Genomic DNA, 20,629 nt, shown 5'->3' on the forward strand with positions numbered 1-20,629 from the left:
CTAGAAGTTACGTATTGCTAAATTAGCGTCATATTGTGACATCAACGAAATGGAATTCTCTTATTTGATTTTTCAATAAGATTTCTTTCATAATCATAAAAGGTATTGTGCAAGAGTTATTCAATCTTTATCATTCAAGTTATGATGATTATGGTTATCTATAATTTGCTTCCTATATAGTAATTGTAATTTTGAATCAGTTCTCTGTAACGCTTTTTATAGATGATTTTTCTTGTTAGCTACAACCTCCCCATGTTTTAAACTTAATCAGTGTTTTGAAACTTCTCATTTCAATTTTAATCTGAGTTACTCAATAATGCCACTTTAATTGAATTTGGACGAACACAATTTACATAACATTTTAAGGGGGAGGGTTAGTTAACAAGAAAAAATCATCTATAATATAAAAAGCGTTACGCAGTGAGAAGGACAGTTGTTCAAAATTTACAATTTTTACATTACTACATTATAGGAGCAAATTATGGATTTAACCATAACGTGTCATAACGTGTTGATAGTCCAATCCAGCCTATTTTCAATAGGGAAAATGACCAGCGTTCTCGACGAATGAAACTTGTTGCTGGTAAATCGGTTTAGAGTAAGTGCTTAAAAAGAGTTAAGACCATTTTGTTCACACATACAGACATTCACACATATATAGTTACATACATCGCCTCAATTCTTGAACTGAGTCGATCGGTATACAACATTAAGAGTGTTTGGGCTTTTTAAATGCTTTTAGAGCGATCATAGCTTCTACGTATACTTAGTAGACGAGAAAGGCAAAATGGGCATTTTTATAATTCATGTATCTTACAAAATGGTGAATTTGGGCAGAATTTTATTCATGGTCAAAGCTAAGAGTCAATAGTGTAGTGCATGATGTTTTACTGCGGGTATTGGGGTACAAAACTGTTTTGTTTGTTAAATATTGCGTAAAGTATGCTTTTACAAAACTACTAAAAACTAATTTCTGGACTGAGCTATTATTACAATATCAGCTCTATTGCATAGATCTGTTTAAGAGCTTTGTAACGATATATAAATATGTTATTTGAGACGAAAACATGCAAAGTTGTCCGTTTTCCCAAAAAACATAAAAATATCATTTCTAGGAGGGGCTAGTTTAAACACCCCGCACCCCTCCCTAAAATCTAAGAAAATAAAAACCGTCCTGATTATAGAAATATAGGTTATAGCAGTGTATTCATCACATTTTACCTGCCCAAATCGAAAATTGGCCTTTGAGTTTTGCCACACCTTTATATGGGCTGTCCGCAGACAGTTACGAGTACAGAACTGTAGAGGACCCTTTTTGCTTTTCTCATACATATTATAATTTCTCGTATTATAATAGACGAATTTCGCGCCAACCCTTCTATGGGGCTGGCAGCAGAATCTCAGAATCGAATGAAACTATTTACTAAGTATATGGAAAGGCTATTGGACCGGTCCAAAACCGAACTTCTGATAGAAAGCTCAGAGACCCATAGTGTTTTATACCAATCGAATCAGCTTAACGAATTGAGGTGATGTCTGTATGTGTGTATGTGTGTATGTATGTATGTGTGCACAAAAATGTGAGACACACTTTTTGCTATTAAGCATTATCCGGTTTGCTTTCAACAAGTTGCATTCGACGCGGAACGCGGCTTAGTTTCGCTTCCGGAGATATTGAAAAACATTGTTTTTTTTTGCCAAGGGTTCCCCTTAAGAAATAAATTTAGAAACATCGATTTTTTCCATAAATTGCTGCAATGCATTCAAATGAACGCGAATTGATATTTTTGCCTTTCTGACGCCTTTTTTAATTTTTATTCTTTCAAATTATGTGCTAGAAAGGCACAACCAACGCCAATGTGGATCAATCTATCTGGGTTTAGAGAATAGGTTTACTGAAAATAGTGCACTATACGGAACAATCTCTTTCTCTTTCGTTTTTCATAAATTTTGACATAAGTGCCTTGCGGGGGGATGGGGGTTCTCCTCAGCCGCGCGGTAAGACTCGCGGCTACAAAGCAAGTCCATGCTGAGAGTGGCTGGTCTGATTCCGGGCCGGTTCAGGCATCTTTTCGGATTGAAATTGTGTCGACTTCCCTGGGCATAAAAGATCAGTTAGCCTCATGATATACGAATGTAAAATTGAAACGAATGACTTAGCGTTGCGACCAAAGGTAGCGCCACCTCCGGTAGGAGAGACCACGAGGCGTATATTTCCGACTGAGACCCTTTCTGAGGGCGGTTGATAGTCAAACACACGTGAAATCATTAATAAGATCCCAAAACTAGTTAAAATTCACAAAATTCTTCATTCATGAATTGAACCTTCAATGAAAGGGCAAGGATAGAACATGCGGAGTGTACAGACGTCCGAGTAATCGAAAACCTCAAATGAGAATCGCGTTTCGTCACGAATCAGTAAATCAAATAGAAATTGGATTGTACAATCTTCCGAGTATATTCAGTAACGGAATTTCTTTAGGCCTATGATTTCATTAATTAAAATCCCTAATGTGACGTCACCCTATTCTGTGAACTTAATTCTAATATAAAGAACGATCTAACCTTCGGTTGGTACCATGACCTTAACAGCGTCGGACAAGCTCCACATGCATGCTTTTCGGTGCGAATCGAATCGTCGTCCCAATTCAGCTTTAAACGCGCGCAGCCTTAGCGTTGTCACACTCTTCGTATGCCTAGGGTCGTTTCCAATCTCACGTACAGACAGCAGCACGCTCGCCTTGATGCCGTAAGCCGCGTTAGTGTGGGTGTAGTGACGCTGAGCTCATTGACGAGTCGACGGCCGGTGACGTAGGCTAATTGAGCGGCGACGCATGAACGGTAGCCGTGCTGCAAGCGTATGACGACGATGACGCAATTTGTGACGACGGCAACGCAGGAACGAGGTTTGTATTGGTGACACCGGTGACGCAGAAACGGGGTTCGTATTGGCGACGAACGGTTGCGGTTGCGCTCGTGGACGACGTGATGCTGCGACGTCGCATGAGAGGCGGATGAAGGAAAATATTTGGGCTTTTCCGGAACTAGTTGATTGGTGGAGGCTACACTACAAAGCGTACTCGACAGTAGGGTGTGCCAAAATATTCAGCGATTGCCCCAAATAAAACCGGATGTTTCACGAGGTGATTTCCACTCCGAACAAAAACCCACGTTGAACGGTGGGTTGGAGTACCTGTTCAACGACGCATATATTGCTTATCATTCGTTTCAGAAGCCTAGCCTAATGAGCTTACCTCACTCTGGTTCAACCGGCAGCACAATGTTGAAACCAGAGATGTTTTTTTAGCTGTCCACCAAAACTATGCACCTGAATACTAATTAAATTCTTCCTTTTAATTAAATACGGTCAGAAATGGGAACTTAAAATCACTTACTAGTGATACCACTTGGGAAAGCACAGTTTTCTCGCTATTCTAGCTTTAGTTTTAAAACTGGTCTGAGTTTGACTACTTGACTCAATAACTAGTGCGAAAATGATTCGAGGCACGCGAGGAACAATTGTTCTAACCGATTTTGTTTCACACACAATTACCCTCATCGACAATTTTGAGAAGAACGCATTTTCCATACATTGCCATCTCATTCAGTCTTCAAGGTCCCTCTTCCTGTCTCATTTCGCATATAGCAAAATTTCATTTCGAAATTTGGATATAGCAAAAGACAATCAAAGTTGAAATTTTTTAACAGTTTTGAGATCAGAGTTATGAGATCTGTGTGGTGCTCAAATTATATCGCCTTTTTTTTAAATGCTCAGTGCTTTCTCTATCTGCCACCAGAGTGGGCTTAAGTTGCGATTGGAAGCTTTTTGCTCGTGACGTTCAGTCGTCTGGTCAAAATGCACCAACGAGGATAATAAATTCGTTACATTCGCTAAAACTAGTTTTTTAAAAATTTTGAAATTTTGAAATTTCAAAATTTTTAAACTGTTACATTTAGTACATAATTTCAAAACATGCAGTTTATTTATTTTTTTGTTGCTTTTTCGTTTTAATATATAGTAACTATTATTATCTTATTTATTAATTACTTTTTTATCAATGTTTTTTTTGTATGATCAAATCTTGTTCCAATTGAAGTTTCCACTATCTGTTTCTCCTTCCAGTAACACAATCGTTTTCATTCTCTATCTAATTCATACCTTCTGAATCCATTCATTCCTACACTACTAACCTTATTTACTCCAGAAACATCTGAACAGAGATAATTCAAATATCCAAATGACCCCAGATACGTCTGGGAATGTATCAGCCAATATGCGCCTACTAACTCCAATCATTATTGGAAAACATTTCCTGCTTACATTCTCATCATATCCTAAGACTCGCTCATCTTTGTAATTTCTTGCACGCCCTTTTCATCCCTTTAGAAACGAACGAATATGGAAACATCGTACGAAACATAAAAATGTATCTTACTCATACATGAATTATTTGCTCTTGCGACACAAACGCTTGGTATGGCAAACGCTTGACCTGTCAACGGAAAATCTGCAGTGAATGGATTGATGGTTAGCTTTATTTTGTACTGTCTCGTTGGATTAGGTGAGAAACCAATTTTTTTGACGGATTACGGAATACTATTAACTTTAAACGATGGAAAACTATCCGGATGATAATATTACGCGTTATGGAAATGAAAGAATTGTGAGGGATCATCGAAAAGTGGTAAACAAATTTGCTGAATCGGATTACGACGGGCGTTGACCCTTTTTTTTTCTTTACTTATTCTAGTGCATTGACAAGGTGCGACGGAAAACTTTGTCATGTATGGAACCGAAAGGATTTGTGAATGATCTTGACCACGACGAGAGGAAACACGAGGACATCTCTACGCCGGGCTGCCGTAAACACCTCATAAGAGTTTTTTGCATTAGGCGAACTGGTTTATGTGCAACACGGCGGGTTGCACCGTCATAGCTGATGTTTACAGTGAGTCATATTCTTTTCAAAAAGGACCCATGATACGTTCCTGGGATCCGTGTCCCATCTAGATTTTCCAAAATATACGAATTAGTGCCTAAAACCTCACGTATTCTTACTTTGGTAAACTTATTCGCAAATTTCCCGACGAAATCACGTTCCTTGTCAGATAAGTGAATATTTTTTTTATAAATCTCTTCTCCCTTATTGAAAGAGTGATTTTGATTAGCTCTCAAATTGTATGAACGAGAATAGCGATGGTATGCAGTCATTAGGTTCTGTCGTACAATTTTAAACAATTCATTCAATTCCTCCGATACCTCTGCTGGTTCACGTAAAGTATTACCAGTTGTATCTCTGAGTTGCTCGTATTCTAAGCCGGAGCTTATCATATTCCTCCCAAAATTTACGAAAAAGGGAGTGTAACCAGTACTATCGTGTACTGCGGTTCGTATGGCTCGAGCAATTAGGTGCACCGATTGATCCCAATCTTTATGATCCTTCTGTTGGTTCAATGAGCATCGAATAGACGTAACAATCACGCGATTAACCCTTTCTGTGGGATTAGGACTGGGATGGTAAACAGAAAGGTTCCAGTGTGAGACATGATATTTTTTTAACAACTTCTCAAATGCATCCGACGTAAATACCTTTGCATTATCTGAAATGCATACTGCAGGGGCACCGAACAAATTAAATATAAGGTTTTCGACAAATGTGCAGACTGCATTTGCCGTTGCACTTCGCATGCACTGAACCATTATAAATTTGGAAAAAAAATCGCATACTACAAGCAGCCACACATTTCCATTCCTAGAACGAGGGTACGGACCTAGGAAATCTAGGGAAATCATCTCCCATGGTCGTGAGCACAGTTTAGGTTTCCCACAAGCTGGCGTTACGTTTTGGTTCGGCGTTTTAGATTCCCGACATACCTCACAACCATAACAGAATCGTTTGATTTCTGACGACATGCGAGGCCAATAATATCTCTCCCGTACTTTAGCGAGCGTTTTGAGGAAGCCTAGATGAGCTTCTTCATGAATGCCTTTTAGGATGCTCTGCCGTTCATTCAAAGGAACAACGTACTTCCACTTGTATGCGGGGTCTTCAACGAAGGCTGAGTTTGTAACAAATTTATATAATTTTCCGTGAACTATTGTAAAGTCAGGATAGCGGTCCGGACTTTTCTCAACCAGTTCCTTAAGCTGGGAGATATACGGGTCAGGGAATTGGGAATCAATTTGGTAAATTGAGCGAGACAAGGCATCTGCAGGGATGTTTTCGGAGCCTTTCTTATATTGAAGAAGCATTTCGTATTTTGCGAGTTTCAAAGCCCATCTCGCAATGCGCGGGGACTTCGACTCTATTGACATAGTTTGTAGAAAGGTAAGGCTCATCGCATCCGTTTGGACGATGAATTGTGAGCCTTCCACGAAATGTTTGAAGTGCTCAATGCTGAGCAACACGGCTAAGCATTCCCGCTCAGTAGCGCTGTACCGTCTCTGAGTGCTTGAAAGTTTTTTTGAGTAATACGCGATAGTCTTTCTTTCGCCGTCCTGGATCTGGACTAGGACAGCCCCTATCGCGAGGTCGGAACTATCCGTCTCTATTATGAACGGTACATCAAAGTTCGGATTGGCAAGGATTGGAGCGGTGATGAGGGCTATTTTGAGCTTTTCCAGGGCTTCTTGTGCCTCCTCGGTCCAAGAGAATTTTTTCTTATCTTTTTTTAGAAGATTGCTTATAGGGGTGGTAATGTCAGAGTAACTTTTTATAAATTTCTGGTAAAATCCAGCTAACCCCAGAAGACGACGAATGTCTTTAATTGTTCTGGGCGTAGGATAATCGAGTATCGGTTGAATTTTGCTGACATCCATGGACAAACCCTGTTCAGATAGTACGTAGCCCAGATACTTGATCTGTGTTTGACAGAACTTGCTTTTAGTCAAGTTAATCGTCAATCCCGCTTGACGTAATCGCTTGGCGACTTCTTTAATCAACTCCATGTGTTCGGCTAGTGAATTAGACAGGATGATAATATCATCTAAGTACACATAAACCTTTGGCTCTAGGTCGTGCCCTAGAACGCGCGTCATGAGCCTGGCCATTGTTGCTGGGGCATTGGTTAGGCCAAAAGGCATCACCACGAACCGGTATAAGCCTTTATTAGTACGGAAAGCTGTTTTATCTTTTGCTTGTTCTTCTAGAGCAACTTGGTAGTATGACTCTGAAAGGTCAATGACCGAAAAATATTTTGATCGTTGTATGCGCTGCAGGATACCCATCATATTGGGAAAGGGAAAATCATCCTTTTTGGTCACTTGATTTAGGCGTCTTGAGTCGAGACAAATGCGCCATTTACCGTTGGCCTTTTTGATTGGCAATAAAGGGTTTATGAAGTCCACTGGACCTGGACATTCTTCTATCACTCCTAGCCGTTTCATTCTATCTACTTCAGCATCTATAACTTCTTCTACCGCGGGAGACCACCTATAGGAGGGTAATCGTTTAGGTTTCGCACCCGGAACCAATTCTATCGAATGCTTTAGTATATCTGTTCGTCCCAGCGATCCATCCTTAGTGGCGGGTAGCTGTTGCACCGCTTCAAAGAGTGTCGCATGTTCTTGTACGGTCAATACGTGTTCGGTCTTCAAATCACTTGGCCGTAATAAATTATTTTCAGGAACCTCAATAGTGGGTATTTCAAGGCTCTCGTCAATTTCTGGCAAATTATTGTTTTCTGAACCCGTGTTTACAGGGATAATTTGAAAACAAATAGATTCTTCATTTTCTGAAAAATAATCCTCTACTCGTAGGAGTTCAACCGCATTAATAGTGTCATTGGTTGATGGTTGAACCAAACCTGGTTCCATCAAACGGAAGCCAAATTTGTCTAAAAAGTCGATTCCTAGGATCAAGTTCTTTTTCATTTCCGGTACGATAAGTGTTGGAATAATCCGAGTAAGGGATCGGAAGGCAATTGGTAGATTTACATATCCCAGACATTGGTAGGGTGTACCGTCTGCTGTTGAGATTTGAAGTCGAGTTGGATGAACTTCCAGTCCCAGTTTCCTTATTAAGTCAACCGAACTAATTATTGACAAGCTAGCTCCTGTGTCAGCAAGGCCTTCTACTTCCTCGGAAAGTATTTTAACTTTGATGTGTGGGCATTTTCGTACCGACGTATTAATCGTGCATACTCGATTGAAGTATGAAAAAGAAGGTATGGGAATACTAGAGTCTGCGGCAGAGGAAGTCTGACTCCCGCGACATTCCTCTGTTATTAGTTTTTTTGATCATTCGAACGGTCCACATTTAAGTTATGCTGGTTAGGACACCGAAAAGCAGTCGTACCAATTTGTCCGCAAATGTGACAAAACAGTTCTTTCTTTTTGTCGCATTCTCGCCAAGTGTGCCCTACCTGCCTGCAATTCCAGCACCTCATTGGAGGCGTATTGGAGTTGGTCAATTCCCTATTGGACTCACGGAATCTTCCTCTCTTTTCATTTTCTCTACGTGTAAACTGTTCAGACGTCTGTTGTAGCGCAAAGACCTGCGCAGATTCATCCTCTTCTTCCTCAGCCACTTCATCTTGAACTTCAAGGTGATGGATTGAAGGTTTTGAGGAAAGAGGTCCTTGATATAAGTTAGGCTCTAATGCGTCAAACTTGAAACATAATTGAGCAAGGTGCTCAATGGAATGTAACGGTTCGAGGGCTAGACGCCGCTTATAACTAACCTTCATATTATCGATAATTAGTTCAAATTTTTCATTTTCCGTCATCTTTCGATTCATTCTTTGGGCGAGTGTTTCGATGTCGGTAAGAAAAGCGCTGAACAGTTCATTTGGACGCTGCTTTCTGTTGCGTAATTCTTCACGAATGATCCTGTCTTGGTTGGGATTATCGTAACGCATTTTTAAATAAACTTCCAAAGTTTCCCAAGAATCAAATTTTTCCTCATATGTGGAATACCATACAAACGCATTGTCCTTGAAAAGTAAATGCGCATGCATTCTTAACTCTTCTTTCGGTATTGCATAGGATCGACACAAAATGTTGATCTGCCGTAGAAAGTCGGTAACGGGAATGGCGTTTGTATCCCCGCTAAATTTAGGCCACTTTTCTATTATGTTACACTGCTGATGGGGAAGTCGTCGCGTTGCTAGGGGTGGAGTATAGAAATCCGGACCACCAATGGAATTCGCATTCGTAGGATTATGTGGAAGCTGTGACCATATTTCAGATCGACCGCCTGGACGCACAGAGTTCATTGAGCGGCCTTGCCAGTAGCCTTCAGGTTGATTTATGGTTTCCCTAACAGGAGTTAACACTCTCCGATTTGCTGGATTCTGTGCTGACAATTGTAGTGGCGGTATAGGATTACAAATATGAGCCGGTCGACTATAGGTTTCACCTCGTGAAATCCTAGACATTTCTGAATCTTTGAGACCTACATTGGCGATTTGATCCGTCAATTGATCAATGATTTCGTCGTTAATCAATGTCTGCCGTGACCCACTTTTTCTCAATTTATTGAGGTATGCCTTCACATATGATTCGATATCCGTCATGTGAACATATTCACTCTCGTTTCTTTCATGATCTACGGGTTCAAGAGGAACCGGAGATGAGGATATGACTTCAGGGCGTTTTGGTTCGAACATCGGTGTCGGCCATGCACCAGGTTGCTTGATGCTACTGCCTTTCATAAACCGATCCAAGTAGCCTTGTCGAACGTCAGTTTTAAATATTACATTTTGGAAAATCCTTTCCTGTGGGATCATTCGACTTCGTTCCCCTACGGGAATAACTCTGTCCGTGACCAGCGGTAGACTGGTGGAGTGAGGTAACACGCGTTTCGTTTGATTCGCTAAATTGTCTTGACGGTAAGTCGTCTTAGGACGGGCTCCCTTTCCGTCATTTTCTAATTCGCAAGAAGCTAAAGTTTCTTTTGGATCAAAAAATGGATTGGTAGATCGCTCTGACTGATGTCGAGCTACCCCACCGACAGCCTCATCCTCTTCAGGTGGGTTCCGATCGGAACGCTCACACGAGGTTGAATTTGAGTTCAAATTCGATTCAGTAATTTGCGGATCTTTTCGAGTTGGCTGTGGTTGTTCCAGCACACTAGTTCGATTGTCAAATTGGGTCGTGGACGCTTGACCTTGAGATGCGTAGGAAATCACACTCATGGTCGGTACCATCCAAAGAGCGTTACAGAAATCTATAGCATAGTACTGAATCGCCAACTGGGAAATTACGTAAAGAAGCAACCGCTGTTGATTTTTTTGATCACCGTTCTGAGGCACATACCTTCGAATACGCTTATGGTAATGCACCAAACGCGACAGGCATCCGGTGCTCTCGCCAGCTCTGATCAAACTCTCAATCTCTTCCAATTTATCCGGAATATTGACGTAGTCTTCCATCAATCCATAATGCGACCAAATTGTCTGATTAGAATCTTCATCCCGTCGCAACAATTTTCGTAAAATCTTACGTTTATATTCTATTGGTTCGTCGTTCGAACACATACGAATTGCTAATTCGTAATCAATTTCGTCTTCTGCAAGATCATTCACATTTATCCTATACATATCCATGTTATAATACTAATAGTAAAAATAATATAATAAGATTTATAAGCAAAAAGAAAAAAAAGAAAAAAAAAGATTTAATTACCTAATTCTAATAATTCAAATTCACTATCTTCTAATTCAATAACTCCTAGTTGAAACTTCAATCGAATCCAAATATGGAAATAATTTACCTATTTAGTCTTAAAGCAACAAAAAAATATGTATATAAATAATTCAAACTCCAATGATTTTCTGTTAACTTTCTATCCTCGGCCCCACGTTGGGCGCCAAATGAAACGAATGACTTGAGCGTTGCGACCAAAGTGGCTTAAGCGCCACCCTCCGGTAGGAGAGACCACTGAGGCATGTATATTTCCCGACTGAGACCCTTTCTGAGGGCGGTTGATAGAAGCTCAAACACACGTGAAATCATTAATAAGATCCCAAAACTAGTTAAAATTCACAAAAATTCTTCATTCATGAATTCGAACCTTCAATGAAAGGGCAAGGATAGAACATGCGGAGTGTACAGACGTCCGAGTAATCGAAAACCTCAAATGAGAATCGCGTTTCGTCACCGAATCAGTAAATCAAATAGAAATTGGATTGTACAATCTTCCGAGTATATTCAGTAACGGAATTTCTTTAGGCCTATGATTTCATTAATTCAAAATCCCTAATGTGACGTCACCCTATTCTGGTTGAACTTAATTCTAATATAAAAGAACGATCTAACCTTCGGTTGGTACCATGACCTTAACAGCGTCGGACAAGCTCCACATGCATGCTTCTCGGTGCGAATCGAATCGTCGTCCCAATTCAGCTTTAAACGCGCGCAGCCTTAGCGTTGTCACACTCTTCGTATGCCTAGGGTCGTTTCCAATCTCACGTACAGACAGCAGCACGCTCGCCTTGATGCCGTAAGCCGCGTTAGTGTGGGTGTAGTGACGCTGAGCTCATTGACGAGTCGACGGCCGGTGACGTAGGCTAATTGAGCGGCGACGCATGAACGGTAGCCGTGCTGCAAGCGTATGACGACGATGACGCAATTTGTGACGACGGCAACGCAGGAACGAGGTTTGTATTGGTGACACCGGTGACGCAGAAACGGGGTTCGTATTGGCGACGAACGGTTGCGGTTGCGCTCGTGGACGACGTGATGCTGCGACGTCGCATGAGAGGCGGATGAAGGAAAATATTTGGGCTTTTCCGGAACTAGTTGATTGGTGGAGGCTACACTACAAAGCGTACTCGACAGTAGGGTGTGCCAAAATATTCAGCGATTGCACCAAGGAAAGCCGGATGGTTCACGTGGCAATTTCCACTCCGAACAAACACCCACGTTGAACGGGGGTTGGAGTACCTGTTCAACGACGCATATATTGCTTATAATTTGTTTCAGAAGCCTGGCACTAATGAGCTTACCTCACTCTGGTTCAACCGGCAGCACAATGTTGAAACCAGAGATGTTTTTTTAGCTGTCCACCAAAACTATGCACCTGAATACTAATTAAATTCTTCCTTTTAATTAAATACGGTCAGAAATGGGAACTTAAAATCACTTACTAGTGATACCACTTGGGAAAGCACAGTTTTCTCGCTATTCTAGCTTTAGTTTTAAAACTGGTCTGAGTTTGACTACTTGACTCAATAACTAGTGCGAAAATGATTCGAGGCACGCGAGGAACAATTGTTCTAACCGATTTTGTTTCACACACAATTACCCTCATCGACAATTTTGAGAAGAACGCATTTTCCATACATTGCCATCTCATTCAGTCTTCAAGGTCCCTCTTCCTGTCTCATTTCGCATATAGCAAAATTTCATTTCGAAATTTGGATATAGCAAAAGACAATCAAAGTTGAAATTTTTTAACAGTTTTGAGATCAGAGTTATGAGATCTGTGTGGTGCTCAAATTATATCGCCTTTTTTTTTAAATGCTCAGTGCTTTCTCTATCTGCCACCAGAGTGGGCTTAAGTTGCGATTGGAAGCTTTTTGCTCGTGACGTTAAGTCGTCTGGTCAAAATGCACCAACGAGGATAATAAATTCGTTACACATTCATCGATGCTCGAGTTGCTCAATATTTCGTCGACTCTAAAGGCAACGAACTGCCGATAACGACGCGTTTCCGACTTGATCCACGAGCAAACTGTCGTCGAATCGCTCCAGAAGAACGTTTTTTGGTTTTTAACGTGTGGTTTTCCTCGATGGTTTTCCGTAGGCGTGCTCCCAACACCGCAGCCATCAATTCTAGCCGAGGTATCGAGAGTCCTTGAAGCGGTGCAACCTTCGTTTTCGAAGAGACTAGTGCTACTCTGATCTTCCCTTGATCTATTATCCGGAAATATGCCACCGCTGCAAACGCCTGCTCGCTCGCGTCTACGAAAACATGTAGCTCCAGGGTTTTAAAGCTTTCCGGGTTGAATCTAGGAAAATAACACCGTGGAATGCGCCGTTCGACCATCTTCTTCAGCAACACTATCCACTCAGTCCAGCGCTTAGCGATTTCCTCAGGAATAAAGCTGTCCCAATCTGTTTTTGTCCGCCACACATCTTGGATAATAATTTTCCCGTGGACCACGAACGAAGCTACCAAACCTAGAGGGTCGTAGATGCTCATAACAAGTCGGAGCATTTGTCGTTTCGTGGGAATCTTGGTGTCTGCCAACAGAATACGCACCTTCTCGCCAAACTGCAGTGAAAATACGAAGACATCCTCTCTCTGTATCCACGCCATTCCCAACACTCGCTCCAGTCCGATGTCCTTCTCCGATAACATGTCTTTTGACGGCTTCTGGTTCGCTTCACCCAACTTCTCGACTACGCTCCGATCACTTGACATCCAATTACGGATATGGAATCCCGCTCGCTTGTGCACCTCGATCGCTTCTTCCGCTGTATCGTGACTGTTTACGTAATCGTCCACGTAATGCCGCTTCTTCACTGCGGCCGCACCTCGTGGAAACTCTGCTTCCTGCTCTGTAGCGTTTAGGTTCTTGATGAACTGCGAGTGATACTTGAAGCGTCGTTCTGCCATAGGCCGGCTATCTGGAAACTCCACGTAATCGTGCTTCCAGAGCAGACCTGTCTCGTACTTCTTGTCGTTCAACCGTCGTGTGGTCGTTTCCAAGATATTGTTCGCACGTTGTTCTTCAACACCTCTCACGGCTGGCACCACCGCCACACCCATGCTCTCGATGTCGAAGAAGCGCCGGACGTACTCGTGGAGGTCTACTACAGATGGTTCAGCATGTATGTGTAGCTGCTTGTACACTGTATTGGCTTGTGGTTTCCGCACATTGCCACAAACTGCCCATCCGATCCTGGTCTTCGTTGCGATCGGTTCGTTCAATTCACCTTCCCGCAGCCTTAGAGTAGCGAGTAGGTGAACATTGCTTTGACCGATTAGGATTCCTGGTACAGCACATCGGAAGCTCTTCACCGGCAGCATGTTGAGATGCGCGTATCGGTTAACGAGCTCTGCGTAATCGGTGGTCTGTTGTGGTAGTCCGAGATTGTCGACGGTGTAGACTTCGGACAACCTGTACCGCCTATTTCCACCGGCCTCGGAAATCTCCATCGTGACGACTTCTGTTCCAGCAATCGTCTTGTTTATGCCTCCGGTCCATTCGATGTTCAAGTTCTTCACTTCTCCGCTTGCACCGAGTGCGTCGGCAATGGACCGCTCTACGAGTGTTACTGATGACCCGTCGTCGAGGAATGCGAATGTGTTGAACTGTCCCTGTTTCCCAAATAGGGTTACTGGGAGGATCCGAAAAAGCGTAGACGACGAACTGTAACCACCGCACTGGTAGTTTTCGATGACATTGGTGGCTCGAAGTGAAGTTGTCGATGATGTCGTTTTGGGCAGTCGTTGATTCCGCACACTTCTCCCTTACACGGCCATCGCGCATGCGAAGTGAGACAACGAGCGCACAATTTGTTTGCTTTTACCGCTTTCCATCTGCCGTCCAGATCGAGTCCTTTGAACGACGAGCAATTGTCGATTTGATGACTGTCGACGTTGCAAACGGAGCACGACTTCGTGTTACTCGGTGCGGCATCCTTTTCTCTCGGCTTTCCACCTCTGTTATTATTTATTTAATCAGACTAAGGCCGAAGTGGCCTGTGCGGTATATAAGAGTCTTCTCCATTCAGCTCGGTCCATGGCTACACGTCGCCAACCACGCAGTCTACGGAGGGTCTGCAAGTCATCTTCCACCTGATCGATCCACCTTGCCCGCTGCGCACCTCGCCTTCTTGTGCCCGTCGGATCGTTGTCGAGAACCATTTTCACCGGGTTACTGTCCGACATTCTGGCTACGTGCCCGGCCTATCGCAGTCGTCCGATTTTCGCGGTGTGAACGATGGATGGTTCTCCCAACAGCTGATGCAATTCGTGGTTCATTCGCCTCCTCCACGTACCGTCCGCCATCTGCACCCCACCATAGATGGTACGCAGCACTTTCCTTTCGAAAACTCCAAGTGCGCGTTGGTCCTCCACGAGCATCGTCCAGGTCTCGTGTCCGTAGAGGACTACCGGTCTAATTAGCGTTTTGTAGATTGTCAGTTTGGTACGGCGGCGAACTCTATTCGATCGGAGGGTCTTGCGGAGTCCAAAGTACGTACGATTTCCAGCCACTATGCGTCTCCGAATTTCTCTGCTGGTGTCATTTTCGGCAGTCACCAGTGAGCCCAAGTACACAAATTCTTCTACCACCTCGATTTCGTCACCACCGATGCAAACTCGCGGTGGGTGGCTCACATTGTCTTCTCTTGAACCTCTTCCTATCATGTACTTCGTCTTCGACGTGTTGATGACTAGTCCGATCCGCTTAGCTTCCCTCTTCAGTCTGATGTAGGCTTCCTCCATCTTCTCAAAGTTACGTGCCATAATATCTATGTCGTCGGCGAAACCAAATAGCTGGACGGACTTATTGAAAATTGTACCACTCGTGTTAATCCCTGCTCTTCGTATTACACCTTCCAAAGCGATGTTGAATAGCAAACACGAAAGACCATCACCTTGCCGTAACCCTCTGCGGGTTTCGAAGGGACTCGAGAATGCCCCTGAAACTCGAACTACGCACATCACCCGATCCATCGTCGCTTTGATCAACCGTGTCAGTTTATCCGGAAAACCGTGTTCGTGCATTAGCTGCCATAGCTGGTCCCGATCGATTGTATCATATGCGGCTTTGAAGTCGATAAATAGATGATGTGTGGGCACGTTGTATTCGCGGCATTTCTGCAGTACTTGGCGAATGGCGAACACCTGGTCCGTGGTGGAGCGTTCGCCCATAAAACCCGCCTGGTACTGCCCCACGAACTCCCTTGCAGTTGGTGCTAGTCGACGGCATAAAATTTGGGAGAGTACCTTGTAGGTGGCGTTCAGCAATGTGATTGCGCGGTAGTTGCTACAATCCAGCTTATCGCCCTTTTTGTAGATGGGACACACGACACCTTCCATCCACTCCTGCGGCAAAACTTCCTCCTCCCAAATCTTGGTAATGACCCAGTGCAGCGCTCTAGCCAGTGCCTCACCACCGTGTTTGAAAAGCTCTCCTGGTAGTTGGTCAACCCCAGGGACTTTGTTGTTCTTCAGCCGGCCAATCTCCTCCTGGATTTCCTGGAGATCCGGAGCCGGTAGAATTATGTCCTGCGCGCGTTCTCCTAGGTCCATCACCATACCGCCATCTTCGTCTGCCACATCGCCATTCAGGTGTTCTTCGTAGTGCTGCCGCCACCTTTGGATCACCTCACGCTCGTTCGTAAGAAGGTTACCGTTTATGTCCTTACACATATCAGGCTGTGACACGTGGCCCTTACGTGAACGGTTTAACTTCTCATAGAACTTTCGTGTGTTATTAGCGCGGTACAGTTGCTCCGTTTCTTCACGGTCTCGATCTTCCTGCTGGCGCTTTTTCCTCCGGAAAATCGAGTTTTGTCTGTTCCGCGCCTGTTTATATCGTGCCTCGTTCGCCCTCGTGCGGTGTTGCAGCGATCTCGCCCATGCTGCATTCTTCTCTTCCACTAACTGCTCACATTCGCCGTCATACCAGTCGTTTCTCTGATCCGGGGGCACCGTGCCAAGTGCAGCGGTTGCGGTGCTACCAATGGCGGATCGAATATCTCTCCAGCCATCTTCAAGAGACGCTGCGCCTAGCTGCTCTTCCGTTGGAAGTGCCACTTCCAGCTGCTGCGCGTATTCTTGGGCTAGTCTACCATCTTGTAGCCGCCCAATGTTAAGCCGCGGCGTCCGACTTCGACGCGTGTTGTACACCGTCGAGAGTTTTGAGCGCAGGCATACTGCAACGAGGTAGTGGTCGGATTCAATATTCGCACTGCGGTAAGTGCGGACGTTCGTGATGTCGGAGAAGAATTTACCGTCGATTAGAACGTGGTCGATTTGGTTTTCCGTTTCTTGGTTAGGTGATCTCCATGTGGCCTTGTGGATATTTTGCGGAGAAGAAGGTGCTTCGGACTACCATTCCGCGGGAGGCTGCGAAGTTTATGCATCGTTGGCCGTTGTCATTCGATACGGTGTGCAGACTATCCGGTCCGATGACCGGTCTATACATTTCCTCCCTTCCTACCTGTGCGTTCATGTCACCGATGACGATTTTAACGTCCCGCAGTGGGCATCCATCGTATGTCTGCTCCAGCTGTGCGTAGAACGCTTCTTTCTCGTCGTCAGGTCTCCCTTCGTGTGGGCAGTGCACGTTGATGATGCTATAGTTGAAGAAACGGCCTTTTATCCTCAGCTTGCACATCCTTGCGTTGATTGGCTGCCACCCAATCACGCGTTGGCGCATCTTACCCAGCACTATGAAGCCGGTTCCCAGCTCGTTGGTGGTGCCACAGCTTTGGTAGAAGGTAGCCGCTCGATGCCCGCTTTTCCACACTTTCTGTCCTGTCCAGCAAATCTCCTGCAACCTGCGAAACCTAGCGACTTGCAATTCCATGTTCCAAGCTTCCAATCGTGATCCTGTATTCGTCGCCTAGGTCTTTGCCGATTATATCGAGTCGCATTATCTCTTATATTGTTCGTAATGATTGGTTTTCTAGGCGGCTTATTGGGCCAGCGCAAACCTCCTGTCTCGTCGGAGGGCCGTCGTGTCAGGGCTGTTTAGCGTCCCACCTAACACCAGGACTTGGGCTTGTGCGCTTTGAGCGGCACACGGTCGCTTTGGTGGGGCCTACTTGCGGATACATGCAGCTTTTTATAGAGGTTTAGCAGGGCCCACTGTCAAACCCCACCACATCCTAGGCAAGCCCCACAACTCGCAGATGGCCTGGGGAGGGATCGTCAAGCCCTTGGACATAGTCCCTGCTGTCCTCTGCCCTCTGCCCTCCCTGCTTTCCACCTCTGATTCCCGCCTTTTCTGCATTTTCTTGGCGACTCACTTTCGCTTTATCCGTGGAAACATGCGTGTTCACAAACGATCTCTCCTTCAAGCGACCTTTCTCATCTTTTCCAGATTTCTGTGGAATATTGGACAGCTGAGTTACGCCACTTGCTGCCGAAGATATCCTCGCCATGTAGCTGCTGAGCACGTTCAAATCCACATCTTGTACTTGCTCCTGGTAGAGGGCCCAGCTGAACTTCACCGTCGCCGGTAGCTTGTCAACGAGCTATTGCAGAAGTATAGGATTCGCCAGATGTTTCTCTAAGCCGACCGCTTTCAGGTGACCGCAGAGATTTTGAACTATCAGTCCAAAACTAACCAGTGTATCCAATCGGTCGGGTTTCGGAGGGGGTGTTGGCCGAACCTTGGCGATCATGTTGTTCACAATCTGTTCCGGGCGACCGTACAGTTGTTGCAGTGTAGACATTACTTGTGGTACTGTCGACGGGTGGAGCAAGATACTGCTGACTGAATCCTTTGCGCTACCTTTCAAGCTACGTTGCAAGCGCAAAAGGTTTTCGGAGTCGGTGTACCCGCAAGCCTGTGTAGAATGATGATGATAGCTACTAATAAATAGGGGCCAATCGATCGGATCTCCGGAGAATGTGGGGAGCTCCCTGGTTACCACCTGTCTAGCAGCGATCTGTTGTGGCGTCGGACCCAAAGAACCGCTCAAAAAGGACGATATTTGAGGCTGTGATTGGATATGTGGATGGATACTTGCAGAGGAATTGGGACCAGTCATGTTCCGAATTCCACCCCCCAATATTCCGGCTTGTGCTACGTAATTCGCTGACCACTAACCAAACCAGGATCTACCGAAATTGGAGGAGGAGGAGGAAAACAAGGATCTGACTCGACGCGATTGGAACATTCAACGTTATTTGCATTTTCCGCTTCAAACCAAGACTCTGGCGGAGGGGGTAATGGAGGAGAACCTTCATCTGCTGGCCGATCCTGATTACGCCTGACGAACTGTTGCACTTCGTCGTGTAGGTTCCAATACTCTGTGACCGCTTCATTTCGTTGGCGATCCGATTCGTACTCGCGTTGCTGAGCTGCTTCTAACTGGGATTGCAGCTGCTGTGCGGTGCCCCGCAGACACTGAATTTCAGTCTCCAGTTCTGCTAGCTAAAGTTGCAGCGCCTCGAATTCCCTATTCCGTAGTGACAGCTGATGCCGCAAATCTGCTTCCGAAGTGCGTCTTCGCTCTTGCTCCTCGACGAGTAGCTTCTCCAGGGATTTCACTTGGGCGTCCAGTTCTAATCGTCCATGGCCTTGCCTTGCAAGCTGAGCTCGCAAATCGCCCTCCGAATCACGTGCTTGTTTCAGCTCCTCAGCGTGCTGCCACTACTGTAGATTTTTAATCCGCCTAACCAGGTCAAGTTCACGTTTCCGTCTTGTGTCGATGTCCACCCGATGCTTTTCCACTAGCTCTTGAATAACTCGGTGTTCCGCTTCCGTTTGCCGTTGCAATTGTAGCGCATTTTGTTTCCGGAGCTCACCGGTTTCGATGCTCCACCGCTTGTAGCAATGGGTTCCAATTCGACTCGTTTTACTAATTGCACCGGTTGGCACAACCTCACCGACATTCAGTATATCTGTCAACGGCTGCAGATCAACTAGGGGCAAGCCCACCAGGTTCTTATCCTGATCCTGCTGAATCACCTCTCCACCGATGGCGCCATCAGCTGAAAGCTCAGATTCCTCATCGATAGTGATGCTGGCCACAGTCCTCGGGATCGACTTCACCTCTGATCCCGCACCAACCCTATCTTCTCCGATGAGTGGTAGAACCGCAGATGCCGCTGTCTTCAGAGGTGTCGAAGAAGGATGCACTGCCTGCGGATTTTGCAGACTTGCTTCAAGTGGTTGATCGATGCTTATAGATGCAGAAGCAGACTCAGGTACTTCAACGATGGCCTGGGCAACCGCTTCAGTCCGTCTTACCCACTCTTCGGTCCGCTTTGCGCTTCTCTGACTGCTCGTCAAACTACGCACACTAGTTCCTTATTCATCCTGACGGCTCAGCAGCTCATGTTTGCGAGCGATAAACTGCTTTCCTCGCTCTAGCTTTTCCCGAAGTTCCCTCTCGTTCAAAACACGTTCCTTCTCAATCTGCTCACGGGTCAAATCCTCGAGCAACTTCTGTTCCTCTTCCAGGCGTTGTAGCTCACGTTCCACTTTCGACTGACGGGCACTCGGCGTGCTCGAAATACTGCTTGCCTGACTACGCGCTCGACGAGATTTAGCTAACGTACACACCGCACAAACGAAGTTATTCGAGCGCACCGTAGCCGCTTTCACACCGGCACAGGTCAAATGGTACCAATGATCACAGTTATCATACTGAACCATATACCGCTCAGAGTTATTCGGCCGATCGCAACCAGCACAATCGAACAACTCACCTCCGTTTCGATCTACGATTGATGGGACGAAAGAATCATCCGAAACCTCACTCGATGCCTTTTCGTCGTCGTTACCCGGTGCGAGGTTCGCATTCGCTTGCTGAGCCCTCGTCTGCGACCGGGTTTGGCGCACATTCGACAACGAATTCCTCATATTCCGGTTGAAATCTTTAAGAAAATGTTGTGATAGTATCGGTTGGAGTTCTTCCAGCTATGATCAACGACCCAAAATTTAGGTGTAATCAGATTCACTTTTAATTATCACCGTCTTGTTGTTGATC

The 20,629-nt window shown here is 44.9% G+C and overlaps 1 protein-coding gene and 1 long non-coding RNA gene across 6 annotated transcripts in view; both read left to right on the forward strand.

The window, feature by feature from the left end:
* The window catches only part of LOC134206283 (inositol polyphosphate-5-phosphatase A-like), a 134,304-nt gene that overhangs the window by 9,328 nt on the left and 104,347 nt on the right, over nucleotides 1–20,629 (forward strand). The window lies entirely within an intron of this gene.
* On the forward strand, nucleotides 4,352–5,043 carry LOC134212340 (uncharacterized). The gene is made up of 2 exons (XR_009979249.1): nucleotides 4,352–4,685; nucleotides 4,752–5,043. It is a non-coding gene; the product is annotated as an uncharacterized LOC134212340 (long non-coding RNA).

The sequence above is a fragment of the Armigeres subalbatus genome, chromosome 1 (assembly GCF_024139115.2).
Source record: "Armigeres subalbatus isolate Guangzhou_Male chromosome 1, GZ_Asu_2, whole genome shotgun sequence".
NCBI classification, from domain to species: Eukaryota; Metazoa; Arthropoda; class Insecta; order Diptera; family Culicidae; genus Armigeres; species Armigeres subalbatus.